Below are 19,885 nucleotides of genomic sequence, written 5' to 3'. Positions count from 1 at the left end.
CCTCAGTTCACATCCGGACACGCCCCTCCATAGTGGCAGTATTTTATTACTGGGTTTAGTAACACTTTAATTCTTTCACAGGAAAAACTAAGGGCAGCAGAGCCATAGGCTCCTGCTGCTTGTCAGTCAAACTGCTGCGTTGATCAACCTCTAAGAGGCTGACAGCTGCTGGGATGGGCGATGCATCCAGGGTTGCCACCTCCCGCAGCATTTTTTTTACTGGCAAAACATGGAAAATTTACTGGCGGAGCACATTTTTTACTGGCAACCTGAGAAATTACAGAACTCCTATTGAAAACTAACGCAATGAATATTTGAACAGTATAAACATGGTATGGAAACACTGACAATACCTATAACAAAGTAATTTCCTTGATTAACACTTAAAAAGTCAACACAACATGAAATGATCAGCCCCTGATATTTACTGGCAGTTGTGAAAAAATCACTGATTTTTACAAACGGTCAGTAAATTTACTGGCGGTTGGCAACCCTGGATGCATCTAGGGGTAAGAATGTTTAGGACAGTATGTTACCCAGGAACTAAGGCCCAGAATACAGACTTCTTGCATTTAGGGCATTCATCTTTGTGGTCGCTTACTGCCCTAAACTTTTGTACTGCTAGGTGCAGCAGCTGTCAGTCTGTCATCGAGTTTTACAGGCTGCTGGCAGTGGATCTGGACAGTGCACCTTATGCCTTCCATCTGCAGTTAAATGCCTGAGCCCCATGCATCGGGGCTAAACACCCAGTGCAGCTGTGGTATTAGTGTTCTATACATTTATATATGTTCTGTCTTTGGTCATATCCTTAGGTTTACATAATCTTAGGGTCCAGGATTTTCTGGTCCTGATGAATATCGGGCTGTGTATCCGGCAGAGAAAAGAACCACATGTGTGTTCATGGAGGTTCATAGTGCCTGTAACTAGAGGTCGACCGATATGGGTTTTTCTCTGGCCGATGCCGATTATTTACAAATCGCGGTGGTCGATGGCCGATATATGATGCCGATTTTTTTTTTTTTTTTTTTCCCTTCATCTCATAAAATCTAACAGTTAGACCCCTTTCACAATGGGGCTTTTTCAGGCGCTTTTGGGCTAAAAATAGTGCCTGTAAAGTGCCTGCAAAACTGCTCCCCTGCAGTCTCAGTGTGAAAGCCCAAGTGCTTTCACACTGAGGCGATGCGCTGGCAGGATGTTAAAAAAGTCCTGTAAGCAGCATCTTTGGAGCAGTGTATACCGCTGCTCCACCACTCCTGCCCATTGAAATGAATGCGCACCGCTGCTGAAGCGCCTTCAAAGCGATTCGGCAGCGGCGCTTCACGGGTGCATTCAACCCCTTCCTCGGGCTCTAGCTGGGTTATAAGAGCCCCGCTAGCAGCCGAATAGCGCTGTTAAAATGATGGTAAAGCGGCGCTAAAACTAGCAGCGTTTTACCGTCAACGCCTGCCTGCTCCAGTGTAAAAGCAGCCTTAAGTAATAAGTGATACAGAAAATTTCTTACATTGAAACAGGTAATCAAAACTTTTGTACAAAAAAAAATGGGCTAACTTTACTGCTTAGTTTTTTTTTTTAATTCATTTTTTTGTATTTTTTCCAAAAAAAAATTGCGTTTCAAAGACCACTGCGCAAATACCGTGTGACATAAAATATTGCAGCAACCGCTATTTTATTTCCTAGTGTCTCTGCTAAGAAAATATATATAATTTTTGGGGGTTCTAAGTGATTTTCTAGCAGAAAACACAGGATTTTTACTTGTAAGCAACAAATGTCAGAAAAGATTTAGTCTTTAAACGGTTAAACTGAGAACTCCTCCACACAGAGTTCAGTTCATTGACAAGTGGAAACATTGTATCTTTTTAGTTTCTTTTATCAGACTTGGCAGGCTGCCCAGAGAGGAGAGAAGTCCCTCCACAGAAGACTTCAGGCAACTTGCATTGACTTCTATTACAGAAGTCATTTGCAAGTCGCGCTGAAGTTATAATCAGCCTTTTTTATCAGCAAAATCGGCCAATGCCGATTAATTAAAAAACGCCAAATATCGGTCGATCTCTACCTGTAACACATCAGTATTAGATAAGTAGTCTTTATAAACATCTGTTACGTGAAAAACGAGCCAGTGTGTACATCAGTCACCAGTTCTGCATAATTGGCCAAAGGGTACCTGTACCCCCACAGGGGGTCTGGAGATTCTGTAGGGAGAACTGGATCCAACACATCCTGTGCCAGGATATAGCCAGACACCTTGGCACCAATAATTATGGGTTGAGGATCTGATTGGTGAACTCCCAGATTCACTGAGTTTGTTCTAGTGAAAGGCATTGAAAAACTGACTGCATGCTCTAATTATCATGCGACTAGAAGGAGATATGTAAAGAAGCAGTGTAGAACTGCTGAGACTTGTTGTTCCGTATTGGCTGTGTGCTGTTATTTGGACAGGGAATCACTGTGACTCGCAGTTCTGTTTTGGCTGCATGCTCCTATCTGGACACTAATCACTGGGACTTGTGCTACCCTGAAAGTAGTAGAATCGTTGTTTGGAGTTGGCGGCGCTCTTGGATTGGGTCCTGTGTGCTTAGCCTCAGTGTTGCCAGGTTGTTTGTTGTGTTTGTTTTTTGTTTGTATGCATAGCATACAAGCTAATTATGAAATACTCACCTTAGAGGCAAGCCCCCGTAGCGGTCCCTGTACACAGCACCGTCCGGCGGCATCGCTCCCGGAGTTACTTCCGGGTATCGTGGGCTTCAGCGCTATGATTGGCCGGAGCCGCAAGGACGTCACGCACAGGAGCCCCTAGTAATGGCACACTAGCTGAAGCAACGGCACTTTACGCCCACTCAGCTCCACTATTGACCTGATGCTTGTGGGTATATTGGTGTTTTGTTTGCTTTGTTAAAGTAATTGTAAAGTGTTGTTTTTTTCCTATAAAAATAACAAACATGTTAAACTTACCTACTCTGTACAATGGATTTGCACAGAGTAGCCCAGATCCTCCTCTTCTCGGTCCCTCTTCTGTGCTCATGGCCCCTCCCTCCTGTTCAGTGCCCCCACAGCAAGCAGCGGAGCCCTGACCTGGCCCCACCCCCCTCTCTCCCCTGATTGGCTAGCTGACTTGGACAGCATCAGGAGCCAATGGCACCACTGCTGTGTCTCAGCCAATCGGGAAGGAGAATATCGAATGGCTGAGACCCTCGTGGACATCGCTGGACAGAGAGGGACCTCTGGTAAGTATTAGGGGGTGCTAGGGGGGCTTCTGCACACAGAAGGTTTTTTTATCTTAATGCCTAGAATGCATTGAAATAGACATTCTACCTTTACAATCCTTTTACTCATTACTCAGTTGGACTGCTTTTGGAGGTCACAGTTATCTAAGGTTTTCATCTGTCCAGTGTTCCTCAACGAACAAGAATATAAGATTAATGTGCCATAAAATCCTTTTCTTGGGGTTCATTAAGTGACAGGGACTCACACCCCACCCCCTCTCTGCTCCTGTTATTGTTTTTCCGCAAGATGAAAGTGGGAGAGGATACACTTGGCTGACTCGCCACCCTGCCAGCCAGTGTCCAATCTCCTGTAGGCAGCAGCATAACTTTGTCTAGCATTTTTATTTGTCCTGTACCCCCAATAAATGGATTTTACAGTAGGTCAAAAATCCTGCTTTTAGGATTAGATACACTTTAGTGTGTATGGCATAATATGCATTTATAATAATGCAGTGGGTGTGTGTGTGTGTTTTTTTTTTTTTTTTTTTGAATGGACCCCCAGGTGGGTTATGCCATCATAGTTAGCCAGGTTGAAAAAAAGTCACTAGTTCAACCATAAAAATAAAAAATAACATTGTGTGTTAGTCTGCACCACACTGCCCTACAATGCTGCGTTGTCGCCAATCCCATATATCCTAGGCGCTTCCATCTGGGTTCCATCTGTTCGGCCTCTTGAATGATCGAGCTACGATGATGTCACACTTGCACATGGGAGTCCCTTTACCACGGCACAGGTCAGGTGCTGTAAACGTGGTCTGAACGTGGTCTGAGCTGCACAGTTCAGATCGCATTACCGCTGACAGGCAGGAGGAGGCATTCATGACAGAACTGACCATTAGAGTCTCTTCTGTTATAAAAATACTGCCTGTCAGCGGTTTTTAAAAAACTTCAATATCACGTTAATATAATGTGTGTGTGTTTTTGTGTTTTTTTTTGTTTTTTTGTTTTTTTTCCTAATGGTAACAGAAAATTGGGTTTAATCAGGGCAGAGAGGATCTTTCTTTCACTAATCTTCCACCACTCGCTATTCTGTCATGCAATATTTCTGCATATGATAGACAAACAGTGCGAAATGGGTGTTTTTCACAACACCTCTCCTGCATTACAAACTTGTAAGCTAAAAAGGGTTTTCCAGGTCACCAGATGAAAGGCGATTGGATGTTACATAAGTGTTTGAATAAATATCTAAAACCATAAGCAGCAGGTAGGCTATGTACCTTGTATGCAGTGCAGGGCCTTCATTTTAGTGCTGATTGACCTAAAGCCCACTTTTCCATAATGTGTGATGATAGTAAAGTGCACCTGAGCCCAGACTACAGACATTCAACTACAATATTTACATTTTCTTCACAAGCAGTAAAATGACTTTAAAACAAGCCATCCCTGACCTCTCTACCCTCTCTAGCTGCTTTTAATAGAAAGTTATACATTTTCTAAGATAACAAAGACTCTAAAGATGAGTTTCAGTCATTTCTAAGTTTTGGTTCACACCTATGTGGTTTTGCAGTTGGCAGAAACACACTACAGTCCATTTAACGTGGTTTCCTATGGTACATGTTCACATCTTTGTGTTTTTGGAAAGGGTTGGGGACTTTTTTCCCGCTTTTTGCGTGTAATAGACTTCAATGGAATCGCACCAGAAACGCAAGTATTGTGTTTGTGATGTGATTTTTTTTTTTTTTCATGTGTTTTTTTTTATTTCTCCCTTTTTAAACAAATGCTTCCTTTTTAAACACTGTATATAGCTGGTTGCTAAGGAGCGTTCCGGGAAGCCGGCCGGCCGCCACGTCCTTAATAACTGATGAGTCCCCCGCCCACAGCTGAATGTAAAAAAGAAAATTGCCAGCAGAAAAAAATCTTAAATTTAAAAAAAAAAACAAAAAAACCTTAAGGTCTGGTATGGCTTTGGCAAGGGAACACCCCCACGCCAAAATTTTTTTTAAAAATGGCGTGGGATCCCCCCAAAATCCATACCAGAGTCTTATCCGAACATGCAGCCTGGCAGGCCCCCACAACATGGGCTTTTGTGGTGGGGGGGCTCGCTTGTCTCCTCCCTTTCCTGACCTGCTGGGCTGCATGCTCGGATAAGGGTCTGGTATAGATTTTAGAGGGGTGCCCAACACCCCCTTTTTTTTTTTTTTTTTCATTCATCTTTCAGCGGGAACACTGCTGACAGCTGATGACTCATCCGTTAAGGACGCGGCAGCCGGCTTCTTGCCCAGCTCCTTGGCAACCAGCTATTTTATAGTGTGTTTAAAGACCAAAGAAATCCTAAAATACAAAATACATAAAAACTGCATGCAAAAATGCATAAAGAGCAAGGGTTTCAAAACGCATAATGTGCCTGAATAACCCATCCAAGTGCAGCCTGCATCAATGTAAATCTAGGGTAAAGCTAGGTTCACACTTGTGCAGATAATTGCCTCGGTGGGACTGTACCTGTTCCCACAGCCGCTCGCACAGAAAAACATGCTGCCATTCAAGAGCGTGCTATTAATCCTAATGGCATGCCCACGCACTGGAAACCAAAGCGTGGCTTCTCAAACTGAGAACCGCACTGCACTTGTGGTTTCCGTTCGGGCAGCATTTTCAAAAATAGAGTCAAGGACCTTTTCCCTGCGTTTTCAGGTGGCTCAGTGGCCCATTCAAATGAATGGGCTGTCATGCCCCTGCAAAACGCAGCTCGCAGAGCCGCAATAGTGTGAACCTTGCCTTACAGTTTAGAAACACCTGTTGGTTGTTAAGAGTCCTGGGTGGCAGGCTTCCAAGATCTGCTCTTCATATAAAAAAAGCTAAGGCCCCATTCACATTTGGGCACAGCAGAAACGTGTGTTCTTGCGCGTGTTTCCGCAGATGTGAAAAAAAAAACATGCAATGCTTTGTGGTACCATTATTTCTTAATGGCACCCCAAACACGGGGAGCAGTTGTGTGATAAACTGTGTCCAGAATGTGTTACATGAGCTTCTTTTGGCATGTTTTTTGGAGCGGAGGGCGGCCCATTCAACTGAATGGTGCCACTACACAAACGCACAACAAAAACTATCTTATCTATAGTCACAGCATTTGTTTTCATCTTATACTATCGACATTACAATAGCAATACAAACAAAAGCTATTTTTGACAATATACATTTAAGCCATTGCACAGAACAGGGTAAGTATGACATTTTTGTAAAGGGAAAATGTATTTATTTATTTTTTAAATAACAAACACAGTAAAAATAAATAAAACATTTTTACAGATAATAAAAAATAAACACTTTTGCCAAAAGTCCCATACCTTCGCACATTTTTTTTTGGGCAGCCTCTAGAGATATAAGTGTATTTACAGAGTGGAATAGTCAAATTGACTAGGAGCTAACAGTACTGTAAGGTGAGGGCCACTAAAGATTTCCACTTCAAAGTTATAGCTTTTCTAGCATAAAATAAAAGTGCACACAGGGGAGTCCTAATCGCTCTGGTGGGACCTAATAGGTTGACCAGGCCCAGTATGCAAATATGTATCTTCAAGGAACTTTGGATAGTAGTCAACTTAACCACCTCCTTACCAGGCGATAGTCAAGACATCCTCTGTGGGAGGTGGAATACCAGGGTTATGGCTACATCAATATGCCATAACCCGGTATTGTTTTCTTCAGCTGGCGATTCTCTGACCGATTAAAAGTGGTCTGAGCAGCGGATTCACCACTGTTTCACTTTTAGAAGAGGGGGAAGGGGTCCCGCCTCTTCCTGGTGGTGTTTGGTCTTACCTAGCGGATCGGGAAGCCTGAAAACTGATCCGGCGGTTGTGGCTGCTGGTCACAAAGATGAGCAGAGAAAAGATGGACTCCGCTCACCTCTATTACCTAGGACATGGGTAGGCAACCTCAGCCCTCCAGCTGTGGTGAAACTACAAATCCCATTATGCCTCTGCCTCTAGGAGTCATGCTGTGATTATTGGGGTCTTGCAATGTCTCATGGGACTTGAAGTTTGAAAACAGCTGGAGGGCCGAGGTTGCCTACCCCTGGCCTAGGAGGACCAGAGCGACGTCCGGCACAGTGTAAACCAGGCCCTTTTTTTAATTGTTTTTTTTTCTAATGCTTTATATTGGAGAGGAGAGTCCCCCAGATCTCTCCGTAAAGAGGACCTGTCACTGCTTATTTCTATCGCAAGGAATGTTTATATACCTTGTGATAGGAATAAAAGTGATCAAAATGTTTTTTTTTTTAAGGAACCGTGTGAAGATAAAAAAAATGTAACAAAATGGTAAAAAAAATAGATTTTTTTTTTTTAAAACCTCCCCTGTGCTCGCGTGCGGTGGTGAATGCATATGTAAACTGTGTTCAAACCACACATGTGAGGTATTGTCACGAATGTCAAAGTGAGAACAATAATTTTCGCACTAGATCTACTCTAACTCCAAACTGGTAACCTGTAGAAAATGTTAAAGCCTCAGCTATGAAGTTTTTTCTGTATCGTAGTTTGGTGGCATTCCACGACCATGCGCAATTTTAATGTGTGACATGTAGGGAAACGATTTGCTTGGCGTAACATCCTCTTTCATAGTTTACAAACAAATTGGTTATATATTGTGTTTTTGGTATATTTTTTCCCCCAAAAATTGCGTTTGAACAATCGCTGCCCAAATACCGTGTGACATAAAAAATTGCAATGACCGCTATTTTATTCTCTAGGGCCTATGCTAAAAAAAAAATATGGTTGGGAGTTCTAAGTAGTTTTCTAGCAAAAAAACACAGATTTTTACATACAGTGCCCTGAAAAAGTATTTATACCCGTTGAAATTTTCCAAATCTTTTCATGTTACAACCAAAAACGTAAATGTATTTTATTGGGATTTTATGTGATAGACCAACACAAAGTGGCACATAATTGTGAATTGGAAGGAAAATGATAAATGGTTTTACATTTTTTTTTTTTTTTTTTTTACAAATATGTGAAAAGTGTGGCGTACATTTGTGTTTAGCCCACCGAGTCAATACTCTGTAGAGCCACCTTTCGCAGCAATTACAGCTCCATGTCTTTTTGGGGATGTCTCTACCAGCTTTGCACATCTACATCCCACATCTCTTCTCTACATCCCTTCAAAGTGTAGAAATGATTTTCTGAGCTTTCAGAAAACAGGGCGTGGGGAGATGAAATTGCTCAGTGAGGGGAGCACATCCCCTTCACACAACACACAGGAACAGAGCTGAGGCTGTCAATTACAGGCTGTGTGATGCTCATTCCTCTGTTTTTAAGATTTTTCTGATTTCTTTTTTCTTTTTTTTGTCAGGAAAACTTGTCAGACGAGATTCATGATAGCAGATAAACAAAGCAGTAGAAAGATGGCACTTGTCACTTGTGCTCTTGATTGAGAAAGTACACACCATAGACGGATATGCTTTTTTCATGTATTACGTCTGAGGTGTACAACCACTTTAAGTTTGTGTGACCTGGGCACAAGTTCACTTTAAATTAGGGGTGCAGCGGATCGTCACTGATCCGTGATCTGAACGGTTCACCCTGCTCGGATCGGTACACATTAGGAAAGGCCGCGGCTTCAGCCTAGCTCCAGAGCGGCGGCCATCTTGGTACACCCGGCGGCCGTTTACCACGTGATCGCTCCGTCAAATGACGGAGCGATCACTTGTAAACAAACCGGCGTCATGTCATGATGCCGGTTCCTCTCTCCCCTCTGTGTACTGATCTGTACAGTGGAGGGGAGAGATCGGATGGCAGCAGTGCCAATACTCTGCAATACTATGCCATACCCTACCAATACTCTGCCATACCCTGCTAATATATTATTACAGTGGGGGAGATTGTGGCTATTACAGTCGGGGAGATTGTGGCTATTACAGTGGGGGAGATTGTGGATTTTACAGTGGGGGAGATGACGTTGATATTACAATGGGGGAGATTTTTTTGTTGTTGATCCGAAAATGATCCGAACCGTGACTCCTGATCCGAGGAACGATCCGTTGCACCCCTACTTTAAATGAGTGTATAATCTAATTGGTGACAGGGACAAAAATACCTGCCCATGAGCTGCGCTTGGAAAATCTATTATGATCATATTTTGAAAGGCGTCTGCTCAAAATAGTTTTTAAAGCTGAAATTTAGGTATGCCAATGTTTGCATTATTAAATTGGTCCAGCCTGAACCAATGTAATTATATATGTTCCATATCTGTGTGATACCCCTGGAAGCTAGAAATCACTGTAGTAGGCACAGCTACTACAGTGATTTTCACTAGCTTCTGGGTCACATGCAGAGCGGCTGCCCTGAACATAGGCGGTTACTTGCATGGCACGGGCACCATTCAGAGAACACTTTGGGGTTGATTTACTAAAACTGGAGAATGTAAAATCTTGCGCAGCTCTCATAGAAACTTCAGCTTCCAGTTTTTTTTTTGTTTTTTTTTTTGTTTTTTTTTTGTCCAAGCTTAATTGAACAAGCTGAAATTTAAAGCTGATTGGCTACCATGTACACCTGCACCAGATTTTGCACTGCAATTTTAGTAAATCAACCCCTTTGCGTTTTTTCAATGTATGCATTCTTTGATGGATAAGGGGCGGTGATGTCACATTCTCCACCTTCTCCAAACCGAGAATACATTGCATTAATTAAGAAAATACTAAATGTGTGCCTCCTTCAATAAGCAGCAGAGCAGACGCTCAGCACAGGACCCAGAAAGTAGCAGCAATCACTGTAGTAGAGAGGTCTACTACAGTGACTTCCAGTTTCCATGGTCCTTCCATGATCCTACAGGTGTAGCACATACTTACATTGGTTCAAAATAGACCAATGTAATTATGGAAAATTGCCATACCCAAACTTCAACTTTAATAATTTTCTTAGGGAAGATATATTATGGTTATGGCTAGTGTAAATTTAACTTCACAACCATGTAAAACCATTTAAGGCTTATGGTGAAATAAAATAACTTGAAAACCCATGTCTGTTTAGTGTATCAATCTTATGCAATTTATTTTGTAATGTTTTTCAAAGGTGAATAAAGTGTGTGCTGATCAGCTTTGTCTTCAAATGGAGAGTTAAATTGCCAGGATTTCAGCAGATGTGAACAGCAGCATCTGATTCGGTTCCAGGTACGTAAATTATCCTATCAGTGTTTCCACAAGGCATACTAAATGGTTAAAGTGTGCATAAACAGTAAACTCCTTGGGGCGTACTTTCTTTATTGTACATCTGGGACACACAACATCTTCCTATCCATTATGTTGGGGTTATGCTGCCACCCTCAGGTGATTGGACACTGGCGGAAAAAAAAAAAAGAAAGACCGGAAGTCCCTTCCCAAGCATAATACCTGCTCCTTGGGCAAGGCATCAGTTGTGTTTTTTTTTTTTTTCGTGCCAGTGTCTTAGGTGATAGTCATGTCTGTGCAGGACCCTGCACAGTGATACTTTGCTTTGTGTACTGATAGGGTGCTGTCTAGGGCAGTGATCTTCAGCTGAGAAGTCAAGTCCCTGAAGGCCCCCCGGACAGAGCCTGCCATGATGAGTGAAGATTAGTTCCCCTAGAGCAGGGATATGCAATTAGCGGACCTCCAGCTGTTGCAGAACTACAAGTCCCATGAGGCATAGCAAGACTCCGACAGCCATAAGCATGACACCCAGAGGCAGAGGCATGATGGGACTTTGGAACAGCTGGAGGTCCGCTAATTGCATATCCCTGCCCTAGAGGGTCCTATGGCAGACTGATGTGTCTCCTGGGGTAGTTACCCTCATGTGGTGAGCTCCCCCCCTTTCCCAGTGGAATAGGGTGCTTTTGTGGCCACAGCATCATGTTTGCATTACAGTACATCATCCTGGCCCGCCCTGAATGCTACACAGCATAGTGGAGCTTGAAGCGGGAGGCTTTGGGCACCAAATTTAGGGAATGCATAGTTGTTCTCCCACTTGCATTCCCCCTGTGCGCATGCACAGTGTGGCTGGGGTTGTCAGGAGCAGAGCAAAGCGCCCTGGCAGTGAACTGGTCAGAGCAAGCTTTACTATAGTTGTTGGGACTACAGGTCGCAGCATTGTTGGTGCCTAGTGGGACTATCATCGCAGCAGAATCTCCATGGTTGGAACTACAGGTTGTAGTAGAACCTCCCAGGTGGGACTACAGGTCACACCAGACTGCTGGTGGCACTACAGGTTTTTCCCTTTTTAAAACCCTTTTCTTGGAGTACATCACGGGACACGGAGAATCCCCCCCATTCTTTGTGGTTCATGGCTTGCTACAAAAACTGAAGCCTTGCCTAACTGGGTGGGGTCACGGCTTTTTCATGTGACTATATATTTCAACTATGATTTATCAGTTTCTTGAAGTAGTGGTGATGCTACAAGCAAAGAATAACATCAAATTAATTTTGAAAACGTGGACATTTATCAGTTCTGCTGCACAGCAAGGAGCAGTGAAAGATTTTGTAACACATTTACTGTAAGTTTACAGATAGATTTATAAATTCTTCCCTCTACTGTTCAAAAGTAGCACTGCAACAGAATGAAATGGCCCGACAGCCACCAGCTAAATTGTGTCTCCTCTTGAGTGATAAATCTGTTGCAGGATTACAGGCGCAGGAGTCTTAAGTGCACATTAAAATATTGCATATATTTTATTAAATGAGAGACAGTCTTATTTGTGCCTAATTGTGACACAAATTTGCTTGATAAATGTCCCTCAGTGTACACTGTTTCTACGACAGAAACACTCTAAATTGGAAACATTGCAACTTTTTGAAAAGCAAAAGTACCATCACTCCACATGTTGACGTATGTCTCTGAATTGGCCATATTGACTGTATTTTCAACATGCTTGAACAGGCAAGCATCCTTATGATCTTCATTCAGACAGTTCCTACAGATAAAGGTGATTTACTTGAATAAGAACGCAGGGAAAAGTTTAATTTATTCAGCAAAAATTTCATTAAAAGTAATGGTGTAGTGTTTTAAAAGCAGGTACACTCTAATGCCCCATACACACGGTCGGATTTTCCGACGGAAAATGTGCGATCGGAGCGTGTTGTCGGAAATTCCGACCATGTGTGGGCTCCGTCGGACTTTTTCCATCGGATTTTCCAACACACAAAGTTTGAGAGCAGGCTATAAAAATTTTCCGATCGTGTGTACACAAATCCGACGCACAAAGTGCCACGCATGCTCAGAATAAATAAAGAGATGAAAGCTATTGGCTACTGCCCCGTTTATAGTCCCGACATACGTGTTTTACGTCACCGCGTTCAGAACGATCGGATTTTCCGACAACTTTGTGTGACCGTGCGTATGCAAGACAAGTTTGAACCAACATCTGTCGGAAAAAATCCTAGGATTTTGTTGTCGGAATGTCCGATCAATGTCCGACCGTGTGTACGGGGCATTAGAACTGACTTTTTGTAGGCATTTTTGCATAACTGCCCACCCGTCTCAAAATTTTTGACCATTCTTACATGCAAAATTCCTTCAGTTGCAAGGTATTTCTGGGTTTCATTGAGGTGCCCATTCTAAATCCCCTTAACCCCCACCCCTTTCCTTCAAAACAGGGTTTTGACTAGGCCAGTCCATAACCCTGCATTTCTTCCTTTTTAAATTGGATGACTTTGCTAGTGTGCTTCAGATCATCATCATGTTTAAATATCCTTTTGTAGTTCAACTTTCAAACGGGTGGCCTTACATTCTCATCATGCAGGCTAAGATATATGGTGCACAATTTATAGTTGATCTGATGACTGCAAGTTGTTCAGGCCCTGAAGCAACAAAGCAACCTCAAACCATAACCTTCCCGCACCATAGTGATGAATATATGTGATACTCCCACGCTACCTTTGACCTATATAGAAATACTAGTGCAGCCAGCTCACACTATCCCCTTTCCACACTACAAATTGATGCTTTAGTAATTGGGTGGTATTTATTTGCACTGTATATGTGATTAGGACTACTTTGTGATCATGCACAGTCTTTCGTTTTCTGATTTTTTTTTTTTTTTTCTCTTTTTTTCTTCTCGTACGAAAACGGTACACATTAAACAAAAATCGTTTGTTCTGTTCACGTTACGAGAAAAAGTTTTGAGTTTGACCCTTCGAAAATTTTAGTGTGCAAAGTCTGGATCGGAAGTTGAAAGTTGTGTACAACCTATATGAAAATTGAACGATTGTGCCTCTTACAAAATTTTTATTCTGATTTTTCTCAGTGTGTTACCCCTCTTTACACTGGAGTCCTTGATTTTTATCACTGTATTTATTTGTACTGTATATGTTATCACATGTTTACTTTAGCACTTACAACATTAGCAGCTTTGTGGATAACAGTTGTACAGCACTTAAATACATATTTCTTTACACCGCAGTGCTTCTCTAGTTGGTCTGAGGTTCTTCTATTTAAATACTGTCTTCCATTTTTGCACTAAACAGGTGTACTGTTTTTGTGACTAAACAACATAGTTTTTGACACGATTGGCCTGGTCCTTGCCTATGTGTTCAATGGCAAATGGTATTGCCCTAATGTTCTTTTTGAACAGCAAAGGTTTTTACCCAGCACACCTTCCATGCTTGTAAAATTTGGTGCATTTTCTTTGTGATAGCAAGTTTGACACGAACTGCTGCAAGTGTTACCTGCAGATCTCATGATAAAAATGTGGGATTCTTGGGGACTTATTTTAGCATCCAATTGTCATTTAAAATCTAAAACGATTTGTATTTTAAATGATTTCAGATATTTTAGTGAATTTATTTTATTTATTTATTTTTTTAGATTCATAGGCATCTAAACCTTCTTTTGATCTGGGCATGGTGACACCACACCTTAAACACCAGACCTTTAAAGCCTAGCTCCAACTTTTCTATCGCATTTAATCATTTTTTGGGTCAACTTAAAGGGTATGTTCACCTTTACAGAAAAATCTGTAAGGTGAACTTACACAGGACCCCCTCCCCATCGCACCCGGTCTTGCTGTACCTGAAGCCGGTGATCTCCTGCACTGACACATCGTATCGCCGCTTTATCGGTCCAGGTATAAGAAATCCCTCGCGGCTTAAATTACTAAACGCACCTCATAAAGGTACGACGCTGACCAATCGGAACCCGCGTATCTCGTCCTGTCATCGCTGAAGAGGAGAGAAAGCCGCTGGGATTTCAAATCCCCGGACTGGTAAAGCAGCGATACGATGTGTCAGTGCAGGAGATCGCCGGCCTCAGGTACTGCGGGAAAAGGTACGATGGGGAAGAGGGTCCAGTGTAAGTTCACCTTACAGATTTTCTGTAAAGGTGAAGTTACACTTTAAAGTAGAAGTAAACCGCACCTCCCCATCCTTCCTCCCTCCCTCCCTCCCTCCCTCCCTCCCTCCCTTCCTTCCTTCCTTCCTTCCTTCCTTCCTTCCTTCCTTCCTTCCTTCCTTCCTTTTTTTTTTTTTTTTTAACCCCCTGCAAAACATTAGCATAAAGTGCTAGTATGCATCGTGACTGCTGGCAGAGCTTCCATCTTTACCCGGTCTTCTTTCCAGGTTCGAGTGCTCCAACGGTCTGATTGGTCCAGACATGATGACGTCACTTCCACGCATAGGTGCGGAAGTCACGGTTGCGGAATGGAGCTCTGAAGGGATGGCACGGGTATGCTGTCCCTTCAGAGCGCATGCACTATTGACGTCACTTCTGCATGCAGTGTAAATATCTCCCAAACGGTGCAAATCTATTATAAGGCTTACCTGTAGGTACAAGTCAAAAAGAGGACTTCGCTAACACGCTAATATGAATCAATCAGCGCAGCCACACCAAATGTGCAAAAACAAAATCATATAATGGTTGCAAGCTCAGCACCAACAAAATGATTTCACCGCACATTCAATTAAACAGATTCCAAATAATAGTGCAGTGCAACCTATAAAGCTAGTTTTTCCAAAAACAAACGTATATGTGTAGACAAATACGATCAAAAACACATAACATAGCTACATACAATCCATAAAAAGATTCACAGAGAATAATATGTAAAATCGATGCAAAGAAAATCCACTACTGTGCTTCAAAAGTGAAGATTTCTATAATCTAACACATGAATGTCTAAAATGTGCCTCTGCCAAACAGTGAACAATGGCTGCTCCCCTCTGATATATGACCACGGATTCAAATGTTAGGTAAACAAAAGACCTTCCCCATTAAGGGGTTAATCCTCTGGCGTCTCTACAATCTTCTTCTCCCCTCCAATATTGGACTCCAGGCATTGGATAAAGATCATGTAAAAACAAGAGAGCCTCTAGTGTTTGTCGCAAAAAATCTTTAATACTGCCCAGTATTAAAAAATACACTTGCAGGATGTGGCTAAAGATAAACACATGTATACTGTACAAGTCAGCTGGCAGCTAAAGGCAAGATGGCCACGGGATGATGTCACAGATAGGATGTATTGCGTATAGGGGGGCAGAGCCTAAGGCAGGGACTTCTTTAGTAGGCGCACTTTATAAGTTGTGCTGCACTGTTATCTGGAATCAGTCAAGCTGGCCCAAACAAAGCATTTCCTTTGCTAATACATGCCACTGCTGTCAGTGCTGTATAAAGTATATGTAGTCGTATCTACATATAGTACAGTATACTACAGTATACAATGAAGTGTTCTGGCAGCAGTACAGGGACTTCCTGTACCCTTCCTGGAACAAAATCGAGTCAGGCTGAGCAGTACTCAGTCATTCACAGGAAGCCTTGTATTTTTCTGAATGAATACAAGGCTTCCCTTATTGACCGAGGTAGGGATTGAGTTAGAAATAACGAAGGATTGGACCAAGAAGGACCTTCAATGAAGCAGATTTATTGATAACAGCTGGAATTAGGCCAAAGCATGTTCAAAAACATAGGAGCTCTCAGGGACTTTTTATAACAAATTTTACAATAGAACTATATTGGCTATAATATGATTGGTTGCTTAGGTCTACATCACTGTAACTTTAGTGGTTGTAAACCTCAGGCATTAAATATGAACAAAACATATCCTTATATATTATATACTTGTCTCAAATAAGAGCACTAAGTGCCATTTCTATCTGCTGCCTCAGTTCCTTGCTGAGCATGAATCACTTCTGACAACAAGAGAAAAAGGTGATGGGAGGGATCTCCATCTAATTGACAGCCTCAGCTCTGTTCCCGTGTGAAAGGGGGGGGGGGTCCCGTCCGTTCCCTTTCCTTCCCTTTCCTTCCCTTCCCATCAATGAGCTCTGCTGTGTGTGTAATTACAGCTTTCTGTTTCTGCCCCCTTTTTTCTGATGGTTCAAACCAGCTTTATAAATTCTGCACATTAAAGCCAGTCATTCCACTGTGTATATGTAAGGGTTTACAACCACTTTAAATCTGACACTTGTCATATATATATACGGAATATATATTATTATACATATATTATTCTCATAGTGAATTCCAACTCAAATACTTTTTTCAAAAGTATAATTTAAAGTTCAGGCAGACCCTTATCTATGCACCTGTCGGCTTAATTAAGGCACATAGTTTTCTGATCTTATTAATTAAAGAATACCATCCTTGTTCTTAGAAAAAAATTGTTGTAGTCAAGAGTTCAACTTTTAAATGTAGATTTTCTATATTATGAGATGGTGTGCAAGTTTCTAGAGACTAACTATTGCCTAATATTAAAATAATATTTTTAATAATAATTATAATATCAAGAACATATATGCTAATTATTATGAATAATATAAAATACATGGGTTGATATGAAACTTGCACTACAGGATTGTGGTGTCGCCATCTACTTGCCTTCCCACCTCCGTCAATGATGTCACACTGTCCACCTCAGCGATTCTGAGGAAGTCTTACATTTATTGATGAAATGCAATGCTTCCTGTGGATGGTGGAGCAGTGCTCATTCAGACTTAGTTTTGTCCTAGGAACAAATCAGGAAGTCCCTGTACCTTTGCCAGAACACAGTACATAGAACACAGTGCTGTAAAGAGGCATAAGTAGAACCTTTAGGGCCCCAGTGCAAGAAACCATGATGAAGTTCTGGGAGGGTGTCCATGGCCATCCTCCCAACACCCTGCCTTCTGCGTGCTCCCTGGGGCACACATTCAGCACCCTCTGTGACTGCTGTGTCCTTCGGATGCTGCTTATCACAGTAAAGGGCCAATCACAGCGGTCCTTTACCATGTGATCAACTGATCACATGTAAACAGATTTGCCAGTTATCCGCAGTGAGGAAAAGAGAGACGTTAACCGGCAAGACTGTCAGTACATTGTTTACACTGATACTCAGGGCACTGATCATCATTGCCACCTATTAGTGCCGCCTATCAGTGCCTCCTCAACAGGACCCTGAGCTGAGAGGTCCTTTACCATGTGATCAACTGATCACATGTAAACAGATTTGTCAGTTATCCGCAGTGAGGAAAAGAGAGACGTTAACCGGCAAGACTGTCAGTATATTGTTTACACTTATAGTCAGGGCACTGATCATCAGTGCCACCTATTAGTGCCGCCTCTCAGTGCCTCCTCAACAGGACCCTGAGCTGAGAGGGTCTCCGTTAGGCCCTGTTCACACCTGAGCGATTTTCTGCTTGTAGCTCTAAAACACTTAACAAGCCAAATCCTATTAATTTCAATGGCCCCTGTTCACATCTGAGTATTCTGTTGTTTAAAACAAAACTCCTGAAGCTCAAAGTATATGAGCTGCTTTTTGCTAGGTTATATGTGTTTTTGGCCCCAAAGACTCCAAAAGAAACGTCTGATTTGACCGTTTTTTACGAGTGTTTTTTTTTTTTTTGTGCTCAATTTCTGCTCAAACAGCAGCTCTCCACCCCTAATTTCGTCTCCCTCTCCTCCCCCCTAGTGCTTTCTATTGGCTAAACATAACCGCCTGGAGCTGTAAAATGCTTGTAATACACTTCTAAAACAGCTTGTAAAAAGCTGCAAAAAAAAAAAATGCAAGTAAATATATACGTTTAGGTGTGAATGGAGCCTTACAGCCCAGAGCCTGCACTGACAGTTTTCCATCCCTCCTCACACATACAGATGGAAGAGGAGAGAGCCGATCTACTCCTGTGTGCACAGTGGGCAGTGTGAAACCCAGCAGCTGAATGATCAAATTCAGCTGCTTGGCTTCAAACTTCCTGCGGTGCATACAGAAAGAGAGGGGCGGGAGGAGAAGGAGCAGATCGGCTCTCTCCTCCCCCATCCGTGCGAGGGAGGAGGGAGGGGGAACTGTCAGTGCAGGCTCTGGGCTGTATGAGAGATGCTCTCAGCAACCCCCCCGCTGGCGCCCCCTCAACACCAGGGCCCAGTCGCATGTGTGACCTTTGCGACCCTGGTAGTTCCGCCACTGGTGCTGTATACTCTATGTAGCTGATATTACATACAGTTTATATAGCGCTGACCGTGGCCACATGTATTAATAAAGGAAATTGTTAATTGGGGGTCAGCTTGACTGACCCAAAGCAACTATTTAACTGCTTACATATACAGCGACAAGGCGGCTCTCCTGCTCCAGATCACGTACTGGGTACATGATCTGGCACTTTCGGGTAGGGGGCGCACAACCCAGCTGTGCTGTGATTTTTACAGCGCAGATGCCGATCAGTCAGGATGACACATAGGAAAGGGCTCTGCCTATGTAAACAAGGAAGAGCTCTGACCTGTCAATGGGGAATTTTAGGATTTTCCTTCCCCGCAAAGAAGGGAATAAAATCTGTTACTTCCCTTTAGTAAAAGCACCATACATATACACCAAAAATGCTGGCTGGACATTTAACCCTTTGAGTACTGTGGATGATTAATTCCTTCACAACCAGTGTCATTAGTACAGTGACCGTGCATATTTTTAGTACTGATCACTGTATTCGTGTAACTGGTTCCCACAAAGTGTAAAAAGTGTCAGTGTCTGATTTTGTCCGCTGCAATATTGCAGTCCCATTGATTGCTGCCATTACTAGTAGAAAAAATGGATAAATAAAAATTCCAGTATATGTACCATAGTTTGGTTTGCGCAAAAGTTATAGCATCTACAATCGATATACATCTATTGGGATTTTTTTTTTACCAAATATATGTAGCAGAACACATATTAACCTAAATTTATGACGAAATGTTTTTTTTTTATTTTTTTTTTGGATATATTTTTATAGCAGAAAGTAAAAAAAAAAAATTCTCAAAATTGTCGGTCTTTTTTTGTTTATAGCGCAAAAAATAAAAACACCATGGTGATCAAATGCCACCAAAATAAAGCTATATTTGTAGGGAAAAAGAGGACCTAAATTTTATGTGTTGCATGACAGAGCAATTGTCAAAGTGACACAGTGCCATATGCAAAAACCTGCTTGGTCATGAAATGAGGTAAATCTTCCGGAGGTCAATTGTTAAAGTGATCGAAAAGCTGGAGTTAGGCTTTAACCACTTCAGCCCCGGAAGGTTTTACCCACTTCCCGAGCAGGCCATTTTTTGCGATATGGCACTGCGTCGCTTTAAATGATAGTTGCGCGGTTGTGTGATGCTGTTACCCAAATAAAATTGATGTCCTTTTTTTCACACAAATAGAGCTTTATTTGGTGGTATTTAACCACTTCCCTACCCAGCCATAGACATATGACGTCCTGGGATGGGATCTCCCATCCTGGGTGGATGTCATATGACGTCCTGGGATTCCCGGCCGTC

At 42.3% G+C, this 19,885-nt stretch overlaps 1 protein-coding gene across 3 annotated transcripts in view; it reads left to right on the top strand.

The window, feature by feature from the left end:
• The window catches only part of USP49 (ubiquitin specific peptidase 49), a 200,624-nt gene that overhangs the window by 100,067 nt on the left and 80,672 nt on the right, over positions 1-19,885 (top strand). For all 3 annotated transcript variants that reach the window (XM_073615936.1, XM_073615935.1, XM_073615938.1), the window contains exon 2: positions 10,253-10,350. The gene's annotated coding sequence lies outside the window, so the exon portion shown is untranslated. The remainder of the gene's footprint in view (positions 1-10,252; positions 10,351-19,885) is intronic.

The sequence above is a fragment of the Aquarana catesbeiana genome, linkage group LG02 (assembly GCF_042186555.1).
Source record: "Aquarana catesbeiana isolate 2022-GZ linkage group LG02, ASM4218655v1, whole genome shotgun sequence".
NCBI lineage: Eukaryota > Metazoa > Chordata > Amphibia > Anura > Ranidae > Aquarana > Aquarana catesbeiana.
Note: the sequence above shows the minus strand (reverse complement) of the source record. Positions and strands in the feature narration are given on the sequence as shown.